At 44.9% G+C, this 24,000-nt stretch overlaps 1 protein-coding gene across 2 annotated transcripts in view; it reads right to left on the bottom strand.

The window, feature by feature from the left end:
* DTNA (dystrobrevin alpha) overlaps positions 1-23,693 on the bottom strand; it is a 220,355-nt gene extending 196,662 nt beyond the window's left edge. The window contains exon 1 of one of the 2 annotated variants that reach the window (XM_046937866.1): positions 23,097-23,693. The gene's annotated coding sequence lies outside the window, so the exon portion shown is untranslated. The remainder of the gene's footprint in view (positions 1-23,096) is intronic. The other variant, XM_015282622.4, reaches the window with a different exon arrangement.
* Positions 23,694-24,000: the final 307 nt, after the last annotated feature.

The following is a 24,000-nucleotide window of genomic DNA, read 5'->3' as shown; positions in this document are numbered from 1 at the left end:
GCAACAAGCATACCTATTACAATGCCTTAGAAAATGTATTTGCTCTGCACTAACATTTGCTTTCCATGCACAGTAGCTGCTTCCTATCTAGTATTTTTAAAGGCACTTAATTCAAATCTATCCCTTGCCGAGGGGTCTCATTTGTTAGAGTTTAATTTCTTACACATTTTTATGCATGGTCAGTTATAGTAAATAAAACAACGCTAATGCCATTCCGTGCTTTTTTGCACGGTCAACGTTATTAGGTGAAGTCTTAAGATTGTATTCACATCTTAAAAGAACAATTACCTTTAAAAACCAGTTCTAGTTAACAAAAGGGGCAGTACGATCATCCAGTGACAATAAGATCATATCCCGGGTAAAGAGCCTAGGCAGCTAAGCTATGGAAAAGACTCTTCAGACACTGAACATTTGATTGCAGCTTTTGTAACATATGCACTGTCACCTTAGCAATGCCAATTAGCAGAAATATTGGGACAAAACCTAAAAGACTGATTCACATTTGACTTTCATTTTAGTCCACTGTATGGAATAAAATTGCACGCTGGCTCCTGAAAAGGAGCTAAAAAAGTGCATTAAGACTTGTTAGCTCAGAAGAGTGCCTCTTCCCTTTATTACCCAACTTTTGCAAGTAAACTGGCAAAGTCCAAACAAGTTTGGATGCCTGCTTTTGCTAAACTGCACAATGTGTGACCTTTTTTTGTCTTGCCTCCCTCACGTGGGTTTCCTGGGTATTCAGAAAGGAACATGGAACGCACAGAAACCACAGCAGATGTCATGTGGAGTTTTCTCATTAACGTCAATGGTCTGACAATCCATCTACCTAAGATGCAAATGTTTCCAGGAAAAGCAGGAGACACTGAGCAAAGGGTACAGTCATGTTTGCAACCTCATTCTCTGCACTGCACGCATTTATTTTGTCCTACACAAAGCAGATGCTTTGTCTACGGAACGTATTCTGTGAAATCAAATTCTATTTATGTTCTTGCCTACATTTAACCTCGGTTAAAAACACTCCCTTTTCAAAATCACTGAGTTCTATTGAAGTGTTTTCTAGGGAAGTACTGTCACTTACTGGGAAAAGCATTACAGATCTAGAATAAAACTGGCAAACTCTACAACTTTCAGAACAGAGCTCACTTCCAGGGCTAGGACATCATGGCTGAGTCTTTGTCCAAAGTAGAAGAGAGCCCCGCAACATGGGACTGTAGAGGCATTTCAGCAGTAAGGGCGCTAGCAGCTGGAACAAGGTCAGTGCAAAGCAGGCTTGGCCAAGACCAAGAGGGAGGAAAAGCAAGACGGATGCTATAGAAGCATGCAAGCCACCTGGCAGTAGTTTGTAGGATCTAAGGTTTGAAAGAAAACTCATAATGGCAAATTTCAAAGCAGAAAGAGGAAAATAAGACTTGCTCAACTGGACTGTGGAGCAGGGCCAATTAAGTACACACATATTTACAGTAATGCTGTAAAGCTGCACAGTTTAAGTCAGATTATATACCTGCACTCAGAATCCAACTAAGGCAAACCTGATATACATTGAAAATAGATTTAAAGTCCAGTCAAATGAGAACGTCTGAAGGTTTCTGACAGATCCTGTACTAAGCTGCTGTCCTTTCCCTGAACTAATGACGTTCACCGGAATGCAAAGCAGAAAGGCATATTTGAAACTACAGCCTTAGCCCACATGACTGTGATGATCAATGAATGCCCTTCAACCATATCAGGGCAGAAATAACAGGGCAGCTGATAAGGACTATGGGAACTCACACAAGCACACCGCAGTTGGGAAACTGTAAGTTCTCCATCTGTCTGATACATTCTATGAATGCTCTAGATAAACATGGAAATTCAAGGCAAAATCGACATCCACAAAGGTTCTACATACACTGCGTGCTTCCATTCACACAGAGCAGCCCCTCTGCAAAAAGTGGCCTAAGAAATTAACTTTCAGCTGGCATGAAACTTTAAGCCATTGTTTGTAATCGGTCACTTCTGACACTGTTGCAAAGGTGTATTGCTCCAAAATGAACCAACTAACATTCACAATCTTATTGGCTTACTCCTCCTAAATACAAACCAAATTTACAAGCCTGGACGGGTTAATTTGGACCCTTTTACATGCACATATAGGAGCTGAAAGCAAACAGATATTCACAGGGTTCGAAGCTCATCATTCTAAGCGACATCACAGGCAAATGCAGAGAAGACAGAAGTTGGTGGAATGAAAAAGTTAATAAAGGAAAAATGAATATGAGCAAATGAGTGTATTTTTGACAGTAGATCTATTATGCTTTGGAACATTTTCCCAAGGGAAGCAGTGGGAGCCCCATTTCTTCAATAATTTAAAATTAGACTAGCATAAAAGCAGTAAATGTACAGCACAATATAGAATAATTCTATATAGGAAGGGCAATGAAGTAGATGACTAATAAGTCTTTCTTTCTAACAGCTATGATTCATGCAAGCGTGGCTGTGGCTTGACACCGAAGCTCCTATGCATGGATGGTAATGTAGCTCTCACATGGAAATGGTTGGAGGAACCAACTTTCCATATGCAATAAAACATAAATATGCATGTGATTGAAGAGTCTGCCTAAACTCTACAGAAACATCGTGTAAGGACACTTTACTCATGATCCCCTCTCCCCGAAACAGTAACAGCAATACCTGTTTCATTACAGTATGCACGCTGGTGGTGTTGGGACAGAATGTCCTTAGCTAAGAGAACGTACTGGAACTAATTTATGAGCTAAGCGCTTTACGGGTAAGCAGAGATACAAATTTCTGGTCAAAGGTTCCACTGTGTCCTACTTGAGTTTAATTCATTCTCTGTACAAAGGCATAGGACAGAAAAAAAAAACATTTCATTTTTTGAGTAGGAGTTCAATACTTTTGGAGAGTAACTAAGGGAAAGAATCCAGCTAGATAGTGATGCCCAGCTAGATAGGAATCACAGTGGATGCAGTACAGGGTAAATCATAAATACTCATTTTTCCTTCTCACGGCAAAACACATACCAGAATCTAGTAATTAAATAACATTCTTTTCCTTCTCATGCTCTCACAATAGCAGAAGAAAACTGAAGTAGCAGGAAAATCACTGCCAAGCCAAGGAGGTTTACCCACTTAAGACTCGGGTGGAAATCGACCCCAATGCCAACAGGGGTAGTAGTTTAGCCAGGTAGGTCTGAAATAATAACTTACCTTGATCCGAATCCCACCCACCTCTTTTATTTTACACTTACTATTTTACCCATATACTACTATACCCATATACCCATATACCCATACACTTATTTTACCCATACTATCACTGGAAGAGCAAAGTAAATAAATGCAATGGATTTATTTTGACACTACCAAAGAAAGGTCATTCGAATTAGGATAGTGCTACTGTGAAAATGTATTTATATTTCAAAAAATGCATTTTAATAACATTTAGAAATAAAATCCATTAGAGGACCTGCAAAGCATTTTGGTCAGCAGACACCAATTCATCATTCAAAGTCTTCCAAGTCCCAGAACACAGCGACTTCTGGCTTAGGGAAAGCGGTCAAAGTGAACCAAGCTCTTTCATCTAAGTAAAACAAAAAATCATAGCATAGGGAATTCAGGTTTTCTTTAACTACCTGTCTTGGGAGACGACCAGCCAGAGGACACTTCTTAACACTGTGCATAGCACAGCTTACAAAACTCTAAGCATGACAACTGTCAGAAAATACTTGTTAATGAAAACTATATGAACTGTTTCCATTTTTGCAAGAAGCTGAATGCCTCCTATGAAATCTAAATGCCCCGTTACTTCTTTTGCCAGAGCAGGACCTGATGATGTCTCAGCTCTTCCTACTAGCGTGTCTGATGTACTCCGTGCAGTTACTGATGTTAGTATGGGCATGCAGCTCTTAAGCGACTGTAAGATCAAGGCCTTTAGGCTGCGAACAGTCAGTGGCTTCTCTGCTGTTAGCAGGTCACCGATAAACTGTGTTTTCCTTCACATCTGACAGAGAGCTGGACGTATATCACTGACATTTTCCCGTCGCAACTTTTAAAATGCGAGATCAGATTTAAAAGGCAATCTATAGCAATTCAGTTGCAAGCATCTCTAATAAAGCGCAGCAGAAATGATTTGGTATTAGATTTTCACCTGAAGAGGCTTAGGAAAAGCTTTTCTCAAAGCCACTTTATGTGTCCCAGAAGAAGGTAGAGGTGTTTATCCCAGGCTCTGAGCCAGGCAGGATGACACACACTCAATGAGCTTCACGCACAGCAAAATTTCCACTGGGTTTCACATCACAGCTCTTTGCATAAGGTTAGTGCTGCCATAGATTGCTGGTCCTGCTCACATCTATCCATTCTTGAAGAGCATATTTCTACTATTCTCATTATTATCATATTATCATAGAAGGGCCTGGGTTGAAAAGGACCACAATGATCATCGAGTTTCAACCCCCCTGCTATGTACAGGGTTGTCAACCACCAGACCAGGCTGCCCAGAGCCACATCCAGCCTGGCCTTGAATGCCTCCAGGGATGGGGCATCCACAACCTCCTTGGGCAACCTGTTCCAGGGTGTCACCACCCTCTGGGCGAAAAACTTCCTCCTAATATCCAACCTAAACCTCCCCTGTCTCAGTTTAAGACCATTCCCCCTTGTCCTATCGCTATCTACCCTTGTAAACAGCCGTTATTATAGTTAAGTATAGTTGAAAGGATAACGATAACTATACATTCTCACAGATGTCGTCAATGAAAAAGCAGTTCAAAGGGAACTTAAAACATTGTTCTAAAATATGTCTGTCAGTATACCCTTTCAGTGTACCTGTTGTGTTTTCAGTCGCTAAGAATTCTACTAGCAAAGGCCAGTACATGGGACAGAACACGATCTTCAAACGTGCCTTACCCCCCTTCATTACATTTACAAATCTCATGCATGCTTCAGTTTCGCTGCTGTACTCACGATGTGAGCTCATCCCAGCGGAGCACAGGCAAATGCTGCCCTCACGGCAGGGTCTGAAAGGCGAAACCCTCTCAGCCAAGAATGAAGCAGACTTGGAGGCAAGGGAGGAAATACCGAAATAATCAATCCCTTCATTAAGTCTCTCCATTAAGCCAGCCTTTAGCATTTTCTGGAGCAACGCTGGGTGCAGGGCCAGCCATGTGACGTCTCTCGTGTTTGTGAATAATGACAGATTGGCAGCACTGATATGGGTCAAGTTTAGTGCAAGCTCTTCCACGCTGTTCTGCCCATGCGCAGCAGCTCTCCCTGTTCCCTGACTCCTAATCCAGCCTCGGCAAAGCGTGGAAGTCACAGGAGTCTCCCTTTTTGTCAAATGCTGAAGAATGTCATTAATCAGACAGACTTTTTGCTAAGGATAAAGGCAGAATGAAACCTAACACATCGGTTCACTAAGCCTGTTTTCAACTCTTTCCTTGAATGTTTTCTAAACACACTTCTACAACAATTCTCTGCAATTCAAACTATGCCATTCACAACACAACTCACAGGAACAGTTAGCAGTGATTTTCGCTTGCCTTCTAAAATATGATTATCACTTTTTTGGGTTTAGATGCTCCGTGAGTATCCAGTGATCCTTGAAAACCAAAGTGATTCCTGTTTTCAGATATACAAGCTAGAAGAGGAGGAAGGAATAAATTTATGCTATAATTTCTTCAACAAAAGCATGAAAATATCAGTAAGCACTCATTGATGTAAATTGCCTCTATCTGTTATACCCCAACTGAAAATCCATTACTTTTGCTCATAAAACTGGCCCATTTGTTTGGCCATGCTTGCACTGGAACCAGGAGCACCATTCTTCTTACAACTCAAGGCAGGCAACAGCACCTGACACCATAGAAACTTCAGCATGGTAGGAGTGATCATAAGAAAGGCATTCTAAAGCCCACAGACACAAGTGAGTTTTGTTAAATAACAAACACGTTTTCTGTAATAGACTCAGCAGTGCTGAGAAGCATCTCTCACTTCAACTGTTCACAAGAACCAACTCTCAAAAAGGGTCACACACTTCCAGTTCAGAAGGATGATCATCCCGTAGCAGTGGGAGAGCAGTGACGGCACAGCAAACTCTTACCCTGGTTCTACTGCAAGAGAACTCGTGGCTTAAAAAGACAGCAGTACATGGGAATAGGTTTGCAAACAGAAAGTACCAGGATTCTTAGGAAAAGAGGTTAATTTTAATACATGAGCAACAGCGACAGTAGCAAACCAGAGGAGCAAAATCGAAAGAAAAAAAAAAAAGAATGACAGATCTCAATTCAAAAAGAAAAATCCACAGATTCCTTCTATGAAGCCCTTCCAAACATTTTCCAGCCATCCAAAGCTTTCAGTATATCAGTATCAGACAACTTTGGCTGTAATTTAGCTCTTCTGCTTTCTTTAATCCTGGCTTTCTACATGCTCTTTTCTGGATCTAAATTCCTCTCATCCCACTTTCAGCTCCTATTGTGTTGCCCTGGAAGAAACATTCCTTGTTTAACAAGAGCAGCAAAACGATTTTTAGCCCATTCCAGAAACAACACTGCACTGTTTCCACCTCTTTTTTTTTCCTCACAAAGGTCATTAAAAATATATATATACAATGTCCTACATCAAAAGAAAGCCATTCCATCAAAGAAAATGCTAATAGGCCTATAGCCACACTATGAAGATTGCAGAAATCACCACACTCTCCGTGCTTTACATTTATTTGCATGCGTTCACTCATTTAGCAAGACTCCCTGTTGCAGCTTCCTGACATTAAGGTGAAAGAAAGCCGTGGTACTGGGGGATTTCAAGGAGCAAGATGCGAGGCCAAGGCAAGTGAGCAGATCTTTCTGGGGAGTCCCCACAGAGGCAGCTCAGCTAGAAGCTGGGGGCAGCTCTGAAAGCCTGTCCGAGATCATCAGCTCTGCAGGGTATTGATGAGATCTGCTTGGCATCTGGGGGAGGTCTGTAGCTGATTCTGCCTTGCAGGAAGGTTCTGCAGCTGTGGTGTGGGTAGGGTCATTAGTAATGCTGCATTCATGACTCATCCTGTGGGTTATTCCCTTACCTACACATACACAGACAGTGCTTTTTGTTTCTCTGGGCTCCAAGTCAGTCAGGACCTGAAACCCAATTTTCTTGCATTAGTCTGCAAGAACATTTATCAGCTCATCGTGATGCCTTTCTTCCACCTTGAGACAATTGAGACTGGTTCCACGCTTCCCTGCATGTAACAACAAGGAGCACATCTCAGGAGAGAATCCTTCACAACAAAGATATGCACAGGTAAAAGTCATGAATAGGAGAGCCTCAGAAGAGAGTTGGTCAGCAGAACCAAATAGAACAGATGGAGTTCTCCAAGGAAGCGCTGTATCCAAGACTGAAAACAGAAATCTTTCATCATCGAAATCCAAATAAAGTACTGCACTAAAAGCCAGGTTTGATTCACACAGGAAAATATATCACATTCCGAGCAGACGGTGTTTTGTATTGGGATAAGCTGTGTTATCTGAAGCACCACTCTGGACTTCTAATTTTGGTGCCTTGTCGAGTGAACCACAGGGCTGCTTTGGAGCAGTGCATCTTCTCAGCACTAAACACAAGCTCCCCACCGGGTACAGAGGCTGCATGCTTCTGACACATCGAGACAGATGTATCTCTGGACTGAGCAGGCTTACTGGGAGATATGAGGGGGAGGAAGAGTAGTTCTTTTTCAGGCAGAAAAAAAAAATTAAGTTCAGAGTGAGGTGAAAGAAAACAATGAATTTGGAGATGTTAAAATATTTCATTTCTATTATGAATTCCTACCACAAATTTTAAGAAATTCCTTAATGGGAAGCTTCAGTTTCAGCTATAGTTTTTTGCTGGTCAGTATAATGCAAAGCATTATGCAGCACTGAGAATTTATTTTTTTTTTTCAGGTATACCAATGCTCTGCTTTTTGAATCAATTCCTGTATCAACTATGCTACAATAAAAGAAAGCACAACAAAGTCGGTCTGCATATTCAGTGATACAACAGCAACATTTGGACCGGTCAGTAATGATGCTTCCTACACTTAAAAAGCAGTGTGTTTACTTTGGTGCCCATATGACATGCCTCAAATTCACTAGTACTGAAAATAATAGCATATCTTTCCAAAACAGGGTAAAATTCCTTATCCTGTTTTCTATGAAACTCACTACAGTAAGAAATGCCAGGCAGGACCGAATCCAAATCCATATGTTCTTAAGACTCGCAAGTGTTTCTGTTAATTGTGTAGAATATAACTCTATTTTTGATCTTTTCCAAAGATAAGATGTGGCAAATTGTTGTTTTTTTCCTACCCTAATAATGTGGGTTTGGTTCTTTAAAGCCCTTGTGTTTTCTATGTGGAGTTTTTCTTCCTCTCTTTTCATAACAGCTGCTTTTTTCTTTGCTTTGCTTTTGAGAACAGGCTATGCAATTTTTAGAAAATAAGCACTGCAAATGAATCATCAAATGATAGTAGTTAAGCTCCAGCCATTGTGGATGCTCCCACGGAGGGGAACACAAGGGCTTACTTAGGCGCTCATACCATAGGGGTGGGTGACCTTCAGTACAGGCTGTACAAGCTGATGAGTGCTACCGCTGCAATTACTGAAGGTTGCTAGCAGGGGCTTAACAACAGCATGGCATCATGTGGAAGCGTGCTCATTGACTTCAGGCACGTTTGGTCACCATTAGCTCCAGTGGTGATGAACGCCAAAGGACCTGGAAGGAAAGCACAGGCCCGCGGGAAGCGGAACAGAATTACTGCTGGGTTCCTCAGGAGCCGCACAGGGTGCAGACAGGACGGCCACCAGCACCCCCAGTTGGGATTGTGTTCCTTGCTCCCAACCCAGCCAGTATTCTCTCATAAAAAGGGAAACGAAGAGACTTTCTACAGCCACAAATCGCTTCTTGCATGTTCTACAACCAAATCCCAAATCTGGCTTTAGCTCAAAGTAAGCTAACATAATCTTGAAGTCCTGCAGAAAAGCAAAAAAATCTTATTATGCCAGTGAAATCATGGCTGAGGTAAACACATTTGGCATTTCTACTTTCAGACACTTATAACCTACTAACAAATGCTGTCCTTTGGTCCAAGGATTTCACGTCTCGTCAGTTCAAAAGAGTACTTAAAAACAAACAAGCAAAAAAGATTCGCCAGCTATTTTTCATCATCTGAAGTGCTGAGAAAAGAGGAAATAAGTGGATGAAACATGGGTCTAAATATGCAAAGTCACAAATTATTTTTCAGGCAGAGAAGCCTTCTCTCAATATCCAGGGGTTAACTTGGCATTTGACTCATGCTAAAGCAGTTAGGACCGTATGCAGAGATTGCCATTGGAAGTCACCACTATCTGCTCTCAAAGCCTCCAAGATGTCATTTGTTTCTACTTATGCTGAAACAGTTGAAACAGAAAGGGAATTGACAGAAACATTTGTTATTTGACACTGTTATTATATAGGTCTAAATCTGACAAAACCAAATCATTACATGCAATGGTGGCCAATGCGCTCAGAGATGCAGCAGGTAAATATCAAAGGAGACAATTCCACTTGGTTGGTAAATAAAACAGTAAACTCACACCTCTTTAGGACTTGAAGTCCAGCAGTGAGAGAAGAGATGCCTGAATATTACTCATATTACAAGTGGGAAACAAGTTCAATCTCAGCCAAATCACCAAGATGAAAAGAACAATTCCCAACACTGTAAATATTCCCCCTTCCTGAAACAAGGATTCATGCAGACGTGGATTCCACAATTCCACTCCATTTGAAAGGGCCTCTCATCACCTCAATGCGTGCTCTTAGTACTTTCACCTTCTAGTTATTTTCTGTGATACAGAGCAATCTCATAAGCTTCCTGGAAATTGATTAGTGATGTGGGTTTTTTTGTACTACCATCATCTCTTTCCACCTCACTTTCCAAAACGTTAAGAAATTCAGTCATCTTGCTTTTGCACACGTGTGTATTTGTATATTCAGGCATTTACTTCCCTTCTCTGATGCATGTGTAGTTTGATCCTGCCCCAGCTGTTCGTGCTGGGTTCTTCACAGTGAGTAGCTTCACAGGGAACACGCTCAGACTCAGAGCGGATCCTTTAAGAAGTTCAGTGGAACAACATGAATTGATGAAGCTACACCTCTGCTGCTTAGGCTGTGTGTTACACAGTTCTTTTGCACGAAGAGACATAGATGACGCTTTGATTTCTGTTGTAAGGCCTCCTGGACTGTGGTAGCGCTCTGCTGTACTTCTTGATAGGTGTTCCATGCATTTTCTTGTTTAAAAGGGAGATTTAAAAATAGAGTTTAAACATAGAATAAATACAGAATAAACAACAGAATAAACAAGTCTTATGAGGAGCGGCTGAGGGAGCTGGGATTGCTCAGTCTGGAGAAGAGGAGGTTCAGGGGAGACCTCACTGCACTCTACAACTTCCTGAAGGGAGGCTGTGATGAGGAGGGGTTTGGCCTCTTCTCCCAGGCGACAAACAGGACCCGAGGAAATGGCCACACGTTGCACCAGGGGAGGTTTAGATTTGATATAAGGAAAGACATTTTCTCTCAGAGAGTGGTCAGGCGCTGCAATGGCCTGCCCAGGGAGGTGGTGGAGTCACCGTCCCTGGCAGTGCTCAAGAGGCGTCTGGATGAGGAGCTACGAGATATGGCTTAGTGGCTTGTAGTAGCAACAGTGATGGGAGGATGGTTGGACTAGATGATCTTGTAGATCCTTTCCAACCTTGTGATTCTACGATTCTGAGAGTAACAGTACAAGTTACCATTTACAAACGCTGCATTTTTAGGAGCAACTGCTGTAGGTGCTTTTGCTGAGACTTTGCCAAGTAGAAAAACACAATAATTAAGAAAACAGTTAATACAGATGCACAGACAGCATGGAGCAGAGCCTGATATATCAAAAACCACTTAAACACCTCGCTATCTAACAACACTGATGATTCAAGCATAGCATGCAAGATGCTGCCATTTTCCAAAACAAAGTCTCATCAGTCAGCTCTTTCAAAACAAGGGAGGATTTTCTCATTAAAAAACAGTAAAGGTCCTCTGAATGCTCTAAGATTTCAACCTAACTGCTCGTGTAATGACGTAATGTATTCTAACAAATGGTTTTATACTTGAGGACTGCATATGAGTGTATGTTGACGCTTCCATTTAAATAACATTTAATAACATTTCAGAAATTGCTCTACTGACTGGTGAGGAACCGCATTAAGTTCTAGACATACACAGGCAGAATTATGAAGTAAAACATAAAAAAAATACTCACAATGAATTTTTGACCCCTGGTTAAAAGATTCTATAGATTTAGCCAAGCATTTGGCAAGAGGGAGCTTCACTCTTACGCGCCTGCCAAAGACAAAGTGTCAAAAGGAACACCTCTTCTTTTGGTTTGGGGCTTTGTGAACAAAGCAACACATTCTCGATTACTGCATTCCAAGTCCACCAGAAAAAACATAAACTGGCTCAGTATCCTGTAGCCAGTCCTTCAATGTAGACAGATCCACGAAGAGCTAACTGCAACAGCCAACACTTGCTGTCAATTCAGTGAAAGAAGTTGATAAAAAGAAAAGCAAACAAAGGAACACTAAAAATGCCACCGTGAAAACCAAACACACTTTTCTCTACCTCCCGGAGCCACATGAGAATCATCCCAATGGATGCTGACAGTTTTGGATCAGATCAGTTTGGATGTGATGAATTGAGTTTATCTGTCCGTAGCTTATCAAAGATAAATGTGTCGATATCAACTAATTGGGGTGTAAATCATAGCACCAGTGGCACGATGTTCACTGTGTTCTTCTCTCTGCTAAGCAGGGCCATAGCAAGTCCCTTTGGAAAAAAAAAAGAAGGTTCAATTGCCCTGGACTTTGGCTGTCTTATAATCAGGTGCCATTACCGCCGCTTTCCATCCTTGCATTTTCAAAGGGTCAGCGTAGCACAAGACCTACAGCACCAGTATAACAGCTTCCTTTCAATTATCTCTGCCTGAAATAAAAGCAAAGCCTTCTGGGCAAACAAAACGTGACAACAGTGACAACTCTCTTGCCAATGTCATAGGAATGTCAGCCCTGCACCCTGCTCTGTGCTGGCCAAGTCTGCCTTTCCCAACAGCCGGGGCAGTAGTGCCACTGTTCTTAACCTGCAGGAGAGCCGCACGTGGACTGACAGCTTCTGATCAGCTCCAGACAACCAGGCCCAGCTGGCATGCTTGGCAGCAGCTTTCATCTCTCCCTCTATTGCATAATCTCAAGGTCTTGCTAAATGCATATCAGTGAAGTATGGGAAATTTGGGTTTCAAGGACAAATCTCAGCAGCTGAGTAGCAAGATGAGATTGACTCATAGGCATAAAGTCTGTCAGAAGAGACAACTCGGGTTTTTAAATATTTTTGCTCAGTTTTGAGCAGCAAACAGTATAGAGGAAATGAGACTAGTAAGGTTTCTGCTAGTGATCTTTTACTTCTGCTCCTTTTTTTCCCCCTAAATTTTCATATTTTCCAAAGCTACATCCCTAACTGGCTGTTTAGACTAAAGTGAGAGGTGTATTAAAAATACATAAATAGTAGACCATCAAGCAGAGTATATGCAAAATGGTAGACTTTAGAAATATTCACTGCTAAAATCTCAGCTGTTAAATGTGTTTTGGTAGGCAAGAAAGACTCTGCAGCTTTTTTAGGCATGAGGAAATCCAAAGGATTACATCAAATCATGTTACAGGCACTGACAGATACAGGCTTTCCAGCAAAACAGCTGTCACTAAAGCTCCCACAACTGCTTAGAATACACGGCTCCAGCCTCCTTAAAACCAAAACCATGGGGAAAAAGGGAGTACCTTCAATCTATACTCTAACTTCAGAACAGAGGGGGGGGGGGGGGGTCCAAAAGCCATGCGAGCCACTTCTATGCCTATGGTAGCCAACAAAGGCCCAGAGGCCACAACACAGCCCCCAACAAGCCTGCATGCCTTAGCAGTGACTGCTGCCTCACACATATTTTCAAGGAGAGCACTCACCGCTGCACGTTCATATCTCACTTAACAGCCAGGTGTTCTGGACACAACATAACTTCCTACCTTCCAAATGTTGATGCTGTCTGAAATAAAGGCGGTAAGCACTGGAACAGCGTCCAGTACCAATGCAGCTCTGAGATGCTGCTGTGTCCCTTCCCTGGGCAGCTGTTAAAGCTGTCCCCACACATCTCATAATGCAACAGCAGTCTGCCACAGCCATCAAGGTTTTGCTGTTCTGTGGGACGAATAGTGCAAATTATTTACAGAGATCATTTGCATGTATGGCCAATATGCAGCAATGGCTGAGACAGGAGGGCTCCTTCAATCCAAGCTCCGTGGGCAGACAGGCAGAGCTTGAAGTTGTACAGGAGGGAGCATCCCTGTGCTGGGGGAGAAAAAGGGAGGCCAGCATCAGGAGTGGCTGGGCTGAGTCTATGGAATGTTCCTCTGTAGAGCTAGGAGGGCATGGGATGGTGAGAAATAAAAGCACTTGGGTCCAGGATACGTACAGAGATGACAGAAGGAAGTGTCACCTCTAAACCAGACTTGTTGCTGAACTTTGGGCTGCCCTCATGGCTTGAAGCTGATCAACTTTGATCCAATGTTCATGTCATTATACAGCACAGAGGGAAGTACCCTCACATCTAATGAGACTTAGCGACCCTCAGTCCTCAAAGGTATCTTTCAGACCTGGTGTCCCTACGTTACAATAACAGTGCTGCCAACTCATGTAGTTCCCAGCTTCATTTCTGGCATAATATTTGCACAGTACTACAGACAAATACATATTCATGCCTCTAAAAGCCATTTTCACAGGAAATACAAGACAGAAGACAGGTCTAGTTGTACTCATCCTAAATCTTCCCAGTTTGTACCTTGCCCAGAGAACCTGCATCACTTACCAGCAAAAGGGTGCCCTCCCTCCCTGCTCCTCTGAGGTCAGTGTTCTCAAAGTCCTTCTTCTGGTCCTTCCATTTGGCTACGTGGCGAACCCCACAGGCATTTGCATTGATGGTGCAGGACTTAGCACTAGATCTGTCACTTATGGTTAAGCTGCTGCTGGGCTAAGCTCCCATTTTTTTTTTTTTTTTTTTTTATCCCGAGTGGTATTTTCTCTTTGAACTTCATGAATTTATACAGTGGTTTATCCTTTCAAGTATCTCTAAAAATTCTTCATAGGATCTACAGCACAGGCAGAGCCTTTTTGTGAGAGAAAGACACGGTAGGTTTCCACGCATCGCAGTCACTGTAATGTAGCCCGCTGCCTCACTAAGGCCACTAACATTACATTAATTATATGGAATAGAACTTATGGTTAAGAAGCTGTGGCCATTTGATCTGATAGTCAGGCACACCATCAGAAATCTGACTGCTCACAACAAATCAAAAGTGTCATTATGCCCCACCACATGCCTTCATGTATTGAAAGAAGAAGGAAAAAAAAAGTCACAAATTGCAAAGGAATAATTATCTTTCTAGTAGCTTACTTTTAAAAGGAAGATAAGAAACACCTTAGTGTAAATGCAAACAGCAATCATAATACGGGGTTTCCAGGACATAAGAAATGCAACATTCCTTTTGGAAACGTAGGAGAGCATTACAGGGGGACAAATACTCTATCACATGTAATATACCCTTCAAAATGTACGTTCTAGGAGGACAGCCTAGCCCATGGTGCAGAGAAATGAACTAACGAGCTGCATTTAAGTTATCAACCTTGTACAACATTTATCTTTTACAGTGCAAACAACTTTCACGCAGTCGTCCATAATAACATCAGTCTCATATGACTACTTCAAACAGGGGTTAAGCAAAAATTAGTGAAGTGTCTTTTACAGCAGACTGATGACACCTTCACGAATGCTGATTGCTTTTAAATCTTCTGTAGCTGTCTGGAGCAACGGGAACCACAGAAATAATAACTCTAATATGATGGTATTTGACAGTATGTATCACCTTTCATTGCAGAAGGTTACACAGAGCAGGGTACGATCAGTTCAACTTTCAACATGCCTGTCTGCAGACTTGAAACATGCAGCAACTCACTGGCCTCTTCCCACTGCCAGCACTTAACTGAGGACAAGTATATTCCTACCTCAGCAGGCTCAGTGATGAAAAGGAAATCAGCGTCCTACTATCTGCTGGCATAAACAGATACAGCTTGACCCTGCTACTCTTAGCATAGCGGTCTTCGCCCTGTAAAGGTCTTCTCAAGCGTCTTTCTCATGCAAGTAGCCCCAGAGAAGCCATTGCAAGATGAGTCCTGCTCTGTCAGGTATGGAGAAAAAGAACCATGTTGGAGCACGTGCTAATTTTCAATAATTATTGAAATATTTTTCATCTGATTATCTGTTTTGGGTTGCTTTTTTTTTTTTTTTCTTTTTCTTCTTCTCTCTCTTTCCTTTCTATTGTTTTCCTTTCTATTGCTTTCTTCTTTCCTTCTACCTTTTGCTTTTGCCTTGTTTTCCTCCTCCTTTCACACCTAACTTTTCTCCATCCAACCTACCACTTTTCACAGTCCTCCTCCATCCAGCTCTTCTTTGCCTTTGCCCTTTCCCAGTCCTTTGCAGGACAACACCGGAGTCTTTTGTGAAGTCCCATCAGAAGCAGCTGAGTGCAGGTGATAAGAAAACTGATAAAAATCACATGAGATTTAAAGGCTATGTTCACCCTAGCCTGTGTGGAAAGGGAATGGTAAATGTGATCCCTTCCAACCCCTATGATTCTTTGATTCTGTATTAATTCTGTCCTGGAGCGCCCAACATAAGAAGGACATGGAGCTGCTGGAGCAGGTCCAGAGGGGGGGGCTCTTCAGCCTGGAGAAGAGAAGGCTCTGAGGCGACCTTATAGCGGCCTTCCAGTGCCTGAAGGGGGCCTACAGGAAAGCTGAGGAGGGACTTTTCATAAGGGCAGATAGCGACAGGACAAGGGGAAATGGTTTTAAACTGGAAAAGGGCAGATTTAGACTAGATATCAGGCATAAATTCTTTACTGTGAAGGTGGTGAGACACTGGAACAGACTGCCCAGAGAGGCTGTGAATGCCCCCTCCCTGGAAGCATTCAAGGCCAGGCTGGATGGGGCTTTGAGCAACCCGGTCTAGAGGGAGGTGTCCCTGCCTATAGCAGGAGGTTGGAACTAAATGATCTTAAAGGTCCTTCCAACCCAAACCATTCTATGATTCTATGACTGTGTACTAGGTATACCACAGCACTTCTACTGCAAGAAGCTTTGTCTTCTGAAAGCTAGATCCTAAGAAATTACCTCATTATGCCCCTTCTTCAAAACGTTCCCATCGCAGTCTTGCCGGGGGGATCAGCCCCCACCAAAAGCCCGGTCCCCTCTGTTGGGCCAGATGGCCCTACAGACCTATCTGCACTGCTGGCTTACAAACCACCAAACTTGCAGTGCCCCGTAGCCAGATACAGAAGGCAGCTACTGCGCTGCTTCACCTGGGAGTCAAACAAGCAGTTGTCATGCCTCCAGGTTAAACTGAAAGGGATTTCTTACCCCCAGAACTTCTGCTCATCTGTCTAATGCGAGAGTCCTCGAATCATAAAGCTAAATCTCTACTTTTATACTGAGTGAAAAAAAAAAAAATCCAATAAATTTCTAACCATATGGATGATGAAGACAGCTCTGAAGGAAGTAAATTGCTTTCAGAGCTCGTTATGGATTTTGCCCAAAATCACAGATCCTTGGTTTGCCCTGTGGAGCTTAAGGAAAACTGTGTCCACTGACCAGTCAGAGTTTTTAGAGGAGCTTCCAGCTGAGGATGCGATGCTATTCATCTTGCAATCCACTACTGCTCTTTCCTAACGTGAGCTGGACTTTCAACCAAGTACCTGTGTGACCTGAAACAGCAAGGCCAGGCAATTCTCTGGCATGATAAAATTAGGCTGAGGTGTCAAGAGACACAGGCATCTGCAATCCAATCTCTCCATAGACAAGTTCAAGTCGCTTTGCTTTCCTATGGTCCTTCTGCAGAGACACAACTAACACTGAGTTCTTCGAAGGACTGATGCAGGGCAATGACTACTCAGCCTGCACACCTGTGGCAGCTGACTGCCATCCATGGAAGGGGCCTGGCATTTACTCACCAGCTAAGCATGCCCAGATTTTGGAAGCATTCAGGCTAGTACCTACAGAGAAGGTTTTGTTGCATTCTGTCCCGTAACTGATTTCTGTGCAACTCTCGCTCTGCAAAGTATCGCATACCGTAATTAATTCAAAATGAAAAGCATGAAATGCACAGATTTGCGCTGATCTCAAGCTGTAGTGAGCATCTTGGTAGAATCTGAGCCGAAACAAGCTTCAAGCAGGTTTGTAAAGGGATTCGCTGCAGTAAAGCGTCATTCTCCACATTCTTGGTTATAATAACAAGGGTGCCTGGATTCAAAAGACTAAATAGCCTCCTTTGTTTATTATATAATCTGCCAAACAGCAAGCAGAGAGTAACAAGGAAAGCACAGATCCTCCTCGGAGCAACTCTAGTACACCCCCTCCTCAAAAGGAACATTTTTAAAGGCTCTTGGTTTTAGAGCTGTCTTCCACTCGGACATCTTTTTCCAAATTGAAAAGATCCCAATTTATTGTGCCTGTACATACAATATCTATATCTACGCATATGTATCTGCGTTGCTGGCTGCCCACATTCAGGCTCATCTGTTAGGCTGGCACACTGCCTGCTGAGAAGTTGGTCGGTCCGTTTCATTAAAGCGTAGCTGTCAAGCCGTGATGGGCTTTGGTGGGCCGCCAAGAGCTCTGCTTTCTTCAGGGAGCCTCGCCTCGCTGGAGTTTGTGTTGAACGCCACATGGCCACGCTCATTGACACGCATGCCAAAGCAAAGAGTGTTTCAAGGAGGAAAGAAAAGAGGAGAGCTGACTGCTGCTTCGGGCTGTGATCAAGACCTACTCTATGGCAGCGATTACGGGGGGACAATGATCCTGCAGCTGAGCACTGGCCAACCATCATTTAACTTTCACTCTGGCACCAATCAAGTACAACAGTGCAATTGTGAGAAAACTCAATAGATGCAAATTGCCGTTATACAGGACAATTTTGCGAGGCATAAGGACACAAACAAATGGCCTACAAAGACAGCTCCTGCGGGTACCGACGCCCATGAGGAACTACAGCTACCCAAGAACCAAGGGTCAAGATCAGAACAACATGCATCAGATCCTAAACTCAGCTCACATCTTCCCAGACAGATCATACTACCGAGTTGCTGCCACACTTCCCTCTTATGTTTCTGGTAGAAGCTGAGCTTTCTTTCCTTGTAGTTTATCACTTGAAAACAGAGGTGAGTTGTGTTTTACTTCTGTTTTTAATCTTTTACACTCCAGAAAACGTTGCATTATCTTTTACTTTTCCCCTTCTCCGGTGACCATTTTCTCACAACCAAGATGCACAAACTGCTCAACATGGCTCTTCCTTCTGGATGTAGCCAAAGCTGCTGGAAGCAGCTCACCCATTCCGTGAGATGCCAAGGTGAAGTGCAAACCAACCCCACTCTTCTGCATAAACCAAGATCAACTGTTCAGTATAGTCTCATTGCTTTCACTGGATCTATTTGCCCATACGTACGACTAGCAAATTTTGGCACAAAAGCAGGAGCTGCTCCATTCCCCAGGAATGCCCGAGGCCTTTTACTCAAACCAACACCGTCAAACTTCTATATAGAGGAGTTTCACCCGTTGGATGGGCCTTGAGTCCCACACTCCATTGCGAGTGGAGTTGACCAGCAGGAAGAAGTTCCAGCTGAGCTTTTGGAAAGCTGTGGCTAACACTGAAAGACTTCCTTTCCCCTGTTAATTTCCATCATGTCAAAAAAATCTTACGGTATGATTCTTACATCAAAAAACAGTTTATAGAAGTCGCTGTCACATCACATTTTAATTGCTGCTACCTCTTTAGACAACAAAGCCAAGGCAGAGTTTGTCAGCATCACAAAAGAAGAAAACCAAGCGCGCTTCTGAAGTCTGAATTTCATTGTAAATAAAATAAGCACAGACATCCAGACCGCTACATGAAGAAATTCCACATGATTCCTCTACTTCATTTTTGCGGCTCTCCACCCCTGGCTCTCCTGACATGTCTTCTAGCTAAGAAGATTTAAAAAACACCACCACCAACAAAAAAAATCGTTTGATTACTTTGCTTCTTGGCACCATTCTGGTAGAGGATTTAACTGAAAAAAAAAAGAGCCTTTATTTTTGTACTTTGTACATTATAGGGTGGAATTCTGTTAAGTTGTAATCTCTGTTAAGTTGTAATTCCCCTTTACAAGCCGTTCTAGCTACACAGAGCATCCATACACAGAAGCAGCCTCTGCATGATAAGAGATGCAGGTGAGGATTTCTCTGCTGCAGGTCCTTGCAGCATATGCTCCAGCACGTGCACTGTCAGTGGTACTTCTCATAGAGTCAGCATACACAGAATGGATACAGGAAGAGATGACATCATACAATTAACAGTAACGGTTTTGAACAGCACAATGGAAGAAGCATACTCTCCAGCGGGAACTGCAGATTTGCGGCAGATAGGTAGTAGAGTTGTTGTGATCTCTTTCTCTTCACTGTGAGGAGCAAAATACACCAGGTCTGGATTTTTGTCATCATGAATGAGAAAAGGATCTGGCCCCACACATTTCAGCCATGGTTACCCTACGTAGTGGGGAAAACCCTGCTTCTGTAGATTTCAAGGGGACACGTTATCAGCTTGAAACTTCACCATGTTCCAGTTCCACGGTAACTGAACCCAAACAAGGTATATTTGAAAGTTTTTCTTAGATCTCTGCATCTCTACATTTCAGATGCTCTTTTCCTCTGGAGCTTCCTAGTTTTAGTATCACTTTCTTCACCAGTGCAACCGGTCATAGGCTTGTTGATCTCCACTCCTGGACACAAAGTCCATTGACACTTCCAAGTTCTTGCAAGTGGCTTTGCACTTCATTTCAACTGCTGAGACTGCTAAACACTCCGCGTTGGTGTCAGGTTTTAATTCTCCGCCCGAGACATTCTGGAATGTATGCATTTAGTGAATACAACAGGCGTACCTGCTACCTTAAAAACAAATGTTTATGCTCAATCAGAATTTGGGGGGGGGATTTAAACATGAATCGCCACACCCTTTCTACATGTTTCCCGTGCATCAGTTTCCAAATTGAAGGCACTGTTGAGAACACTTTTTATTTTTGCAAGGCCATTAACGCTGTCTCGCCAAAGGAGTGCAAATGCCTGTGGTGGTCACAAAATGGTGACTGGTTACATTCAAGAGATATAAAAATATACAGATCAATACAGTTCTGCTACGCTTTTTCAGACAAAAGCCTCATGTATTTTTTTCCAACATACTCTCTCCAGTGGCTTTTGTAATGAAATAGGAGTGAGAGTCACTGCATTATACTCTTCCAGCCCATTATGGTTACTCCACACCTTTGCCACCTGCCTGCCCACCCCCCGCCAACCCCCCACCAGTCTTCAGCAAAAGCACAGCTCCGGTGCTGTTTGTGTCAGTGGACAGAATTTCAAGCATGCTCCTAAATGATTATAAATGAAGGAATTTTCATGCTCTGTTAGCTTGAGAAGATGATGTTATTAACGATTACCATTCAAGGAAGCTCAGAGTAAGTGCCGAACTGAAGACACCTTTGACATAAGGCTTTGTTTTGCTCCTGAGAACAGCTGAGCGAGCAGTCTTTCCTCTCACTGTGTAACATCATATTCGAGGCTGCTGCCTCTAAGAAACTTCATTTTCCTTAATTTAGCAATAACATTGTTTTCCTCTGGAAACAGAAACAAAGACGTCAGTCCACAGCAACGCCCATAGAAGTAATTTGGCGCGGGCAGACACTGGAATGTATGAAGATGCAACGTTGTTCCTACTCCTCTACTCCTGATCCACTTTCAGACTCTAAAAAATGCTGATGCAAATCTACAATGCAGAAAGTGAAAATAGAAGTATGAGGTCATACTACTATTGGATTGGAGACAATGCAGGAAATGAACCTGTGTTGCCTGGCAGAGCTGATTTCCTCGGCAAGTTTATGCACTGCAGTTCCCCCTAGAAATGCAACCAACAGCTCTGCACTTCAGTAAGGAGTAGGATAAGCTCTGGAAAGAAGAGGCATCCCATGTCGGAGAGTTTTTCACTTGCTAGGTGCTCGCCTAGGTGCTCAATGAACGCAGCACACCCAGAACACGAATACAACACATCAAAGTCACAGTCAGAGGTCCGACTCATCCCTCCATCACACCCGCTTTGTGCCCCCGGGGCTCCACATTCCCAAGAATCCCCTCTCTCCAGGGAAAGCACAAGTCCTACAGTCCACGTAAGGCCTCCCCTCAACTACAATCCCCATTTGCACAGCAGAACTACCTGGAATATAACAACCAAGCGTAAACAGGAGGCGATGTTACGCCGAGAGAGGAACGCCTACAACTGATGTAAAGAACAACAGTTTAAAACATGGTCATTGGAAACAACCTTGTGACACCTTGTAATGGTTGGACTGGATGATCCTGTGGGTCTTTTCCAACCTTTGTGCTCCTATGATTCTACGACACCTGATGACATAAGGAAGCGTCCCTGTTTAAGAGAACAGTCCTTGCCCACTGCTAATAGCGTGTATATGTGCAAGCTAAGATGAAGACCACAGAATGAAAGAGGAGATCAGTCACTGGAACAAGAAGTTTCCCCAGAATAGCTCTCGTTCCAAGATAGCTACTCGTGCTTTCCTCACCAAAAGCTGCTGAAACTGGAGAAAGAAACTTTCCGGGCAGCTCTAAGAGTGGTATCGACTGCTTTGTCTGAGAGGACACACGGTGTTTGTGGCAGCTACCGCTGACTTCCAGCTATACAAATATAAAACATCACAAAAGCATTTTTCTTCTCGGTTTCGTGTGAGTATATATTCATTGATTTCAGTGCAATTATAACTGATCATTTGCCTGCCACGAGAGTTAGATCAGTGCTGGGCATTAAAGGCTGCTCTGAACAGACTTACGCTGGGTAAAATGGATAGGAGGAGATCAGCTATTCTCTGCTCTGTGACAGCATACAACTGCAGACATCAGGGAAATCATTAAGGCAGCATTACGTCTTCAAAAGCCAAACAAACAAACAAAAAATCCATCCTTCACCTTCCTCTAAACCTTAACAGACTGCTATTCACTGCCTTCCCACGATGTACTCTGTGGGGCTTTTTTTCCCTGGTTTTCCACTGTAGAACCAGCGGGTTACCCCGCCATACAGCAATCACAGCCACACACTTTGCTTTCACTGTTGAGGTCTGAGGGGCTTCCAAGAGAGAGCTGAGTCCACCAGCGTTGAGCTGGCATAGCTGAGGCATTGGTGCACATTCACAACAGCACTCCAAAGGCTGCCTGTGGAAACGATTACACCGGTGGGAGGCACTTATCCCATGCCCAACACGCATAAGTCACCCACCTGCTCTGACCACAGCACACGGGTGCCCAATTTGGTGCATTAAGCATTAACTTTGAACCGACAGGGGAGCCTTGGCGCACCAACAGTAGGGTAAAACCCAAACACATGTCAGCAGCGTATTGCTTGGAGAAGCCATAGGAAGACAAGCTGGCAGCAGACGTGGCACTGCCTTTTGTCTCACGCTCACTTACTCTTGGGCAGCCAGACGCCGCCACAACCCAACTACCCGGCACCCACTGCTCTCCAGCTGCCATCGCTCCAGCAGCAGATAGGTGCCCAGCACGCTCACTGCCGGTGGGTACGTGAGAGAGGCTACACCACACAGGGGATATAAGTTAAAGAAACAGCTCTGCGGTCACGGCAGGGTTAAAATACAGCCTCCAAGCCTTTATCCCCTCACTGCTGTACGACTGCTCCGGTACACCAACGGGAACGGGAAGAGCAGCGTTTAGAAGTGAACAGAAAGTTATCAAACTTCCGACGCGAAGCTGTATTTAAAGCCCAGAAATACCGAGTTTGGGGCACCGCTTCAACACTTCTCCAGCTCTCCTTTCCACACCTCCGGGGCCACCGGCGCGCTCCGCGGTTCATCGCGCGGCACGTCCCCCCTCCGGCGCTTTAAACCTTACCTAAACGCCCCCCGCGCTGGGGAACGGAGGCAGCAGGTAAGCGCGGGGCTCGCCCGTCCCCACAGCCGCCGACACGACGTAACGCCCGGCTGCGGGAGCGCTGCCCGGGGCGCCGCTGCCGCTCACCCAACTTCGCGGCGGGCGTTACGGGGCGCTCCCTCCGCCCGCGGGGCCGCACGGCGGGCCGCGAGCCGGGGACGCGGGGCAGCTGCCCGCCGCCCGCACCTCCCGCACGCACACGTATATGCCACACGCGCGTCCGTACGGCCGCACACACGCGCCCGCGGCCGCGCAGCCCCGCTGCCCCCGGCCCCGAGGGCGAGCGGAGCCTCACGGCCCCGCACGCCCCCACCCACCGCAGCCCCGCGCCCGGAGCCCCTCGCAGGGAGCCCGGCGCTCACAGCCCGCGGCCGCGCACAGGTGAGCGGCAACAGGCGCCGCCCCGCCGCCCGCGCTCCGCCGGCCCGGCGGGGCGAGCCGCTCCGTACCTGCGAGGTAGCGCCGCTCGGTAAGGTCACGGCGCGCCGCCGGCACGCGGCGCCGGGCGGGAGGGAGGCCGGGAGCGGGAGCTCCGCCGCCGCCGCCGCGCACGGCGCCGGAGCGGGGCGGCCGCGCCGCGCAGAGGCAGAGGCGGCCGCTGCCGCTGCAGCTCCTGGCACATGCTGCAGGTGTCAGCGCAGGAGCTGCCCCGCCGCCCGCCCGCCGCGCCCTCCCCCCCGCTGCGCATGCGCGTCCGCCCTACCGCGCCGGCGCGGAGCCTCTGCGCCGGCGCCTTGCCGAGGACGAAGCCGCCGCGACGCCGCTGCCCGGCCGCCGAGCCCCCCCTCGGGGCCGCGCGCCCGCCAGCACCGGGGGGCGGGGGGATGACGTCGTGGGTGCGGGGCAGGGGCGCGGCGGCGGCGGC

The sequence above is a fragment of the Gallus gallus genome, chromosome 2 (genome assembly GCF_016699485.2).
Source record: "Gallus gallus isolate bGalGal1 chromosome 2, bGalGal1.mat.broiler.GRCg7b, whole genome shotgun sequence".
Classification (NCBI taxonomy): Eukaryota; Metazoa; Chordata; class Aves; order Galliformes; family Phasianidae; genus Gallus; species Gallus gallus.
This window is presented reverse-complemented; position numbering and strand designations above follow the sequence as displayed.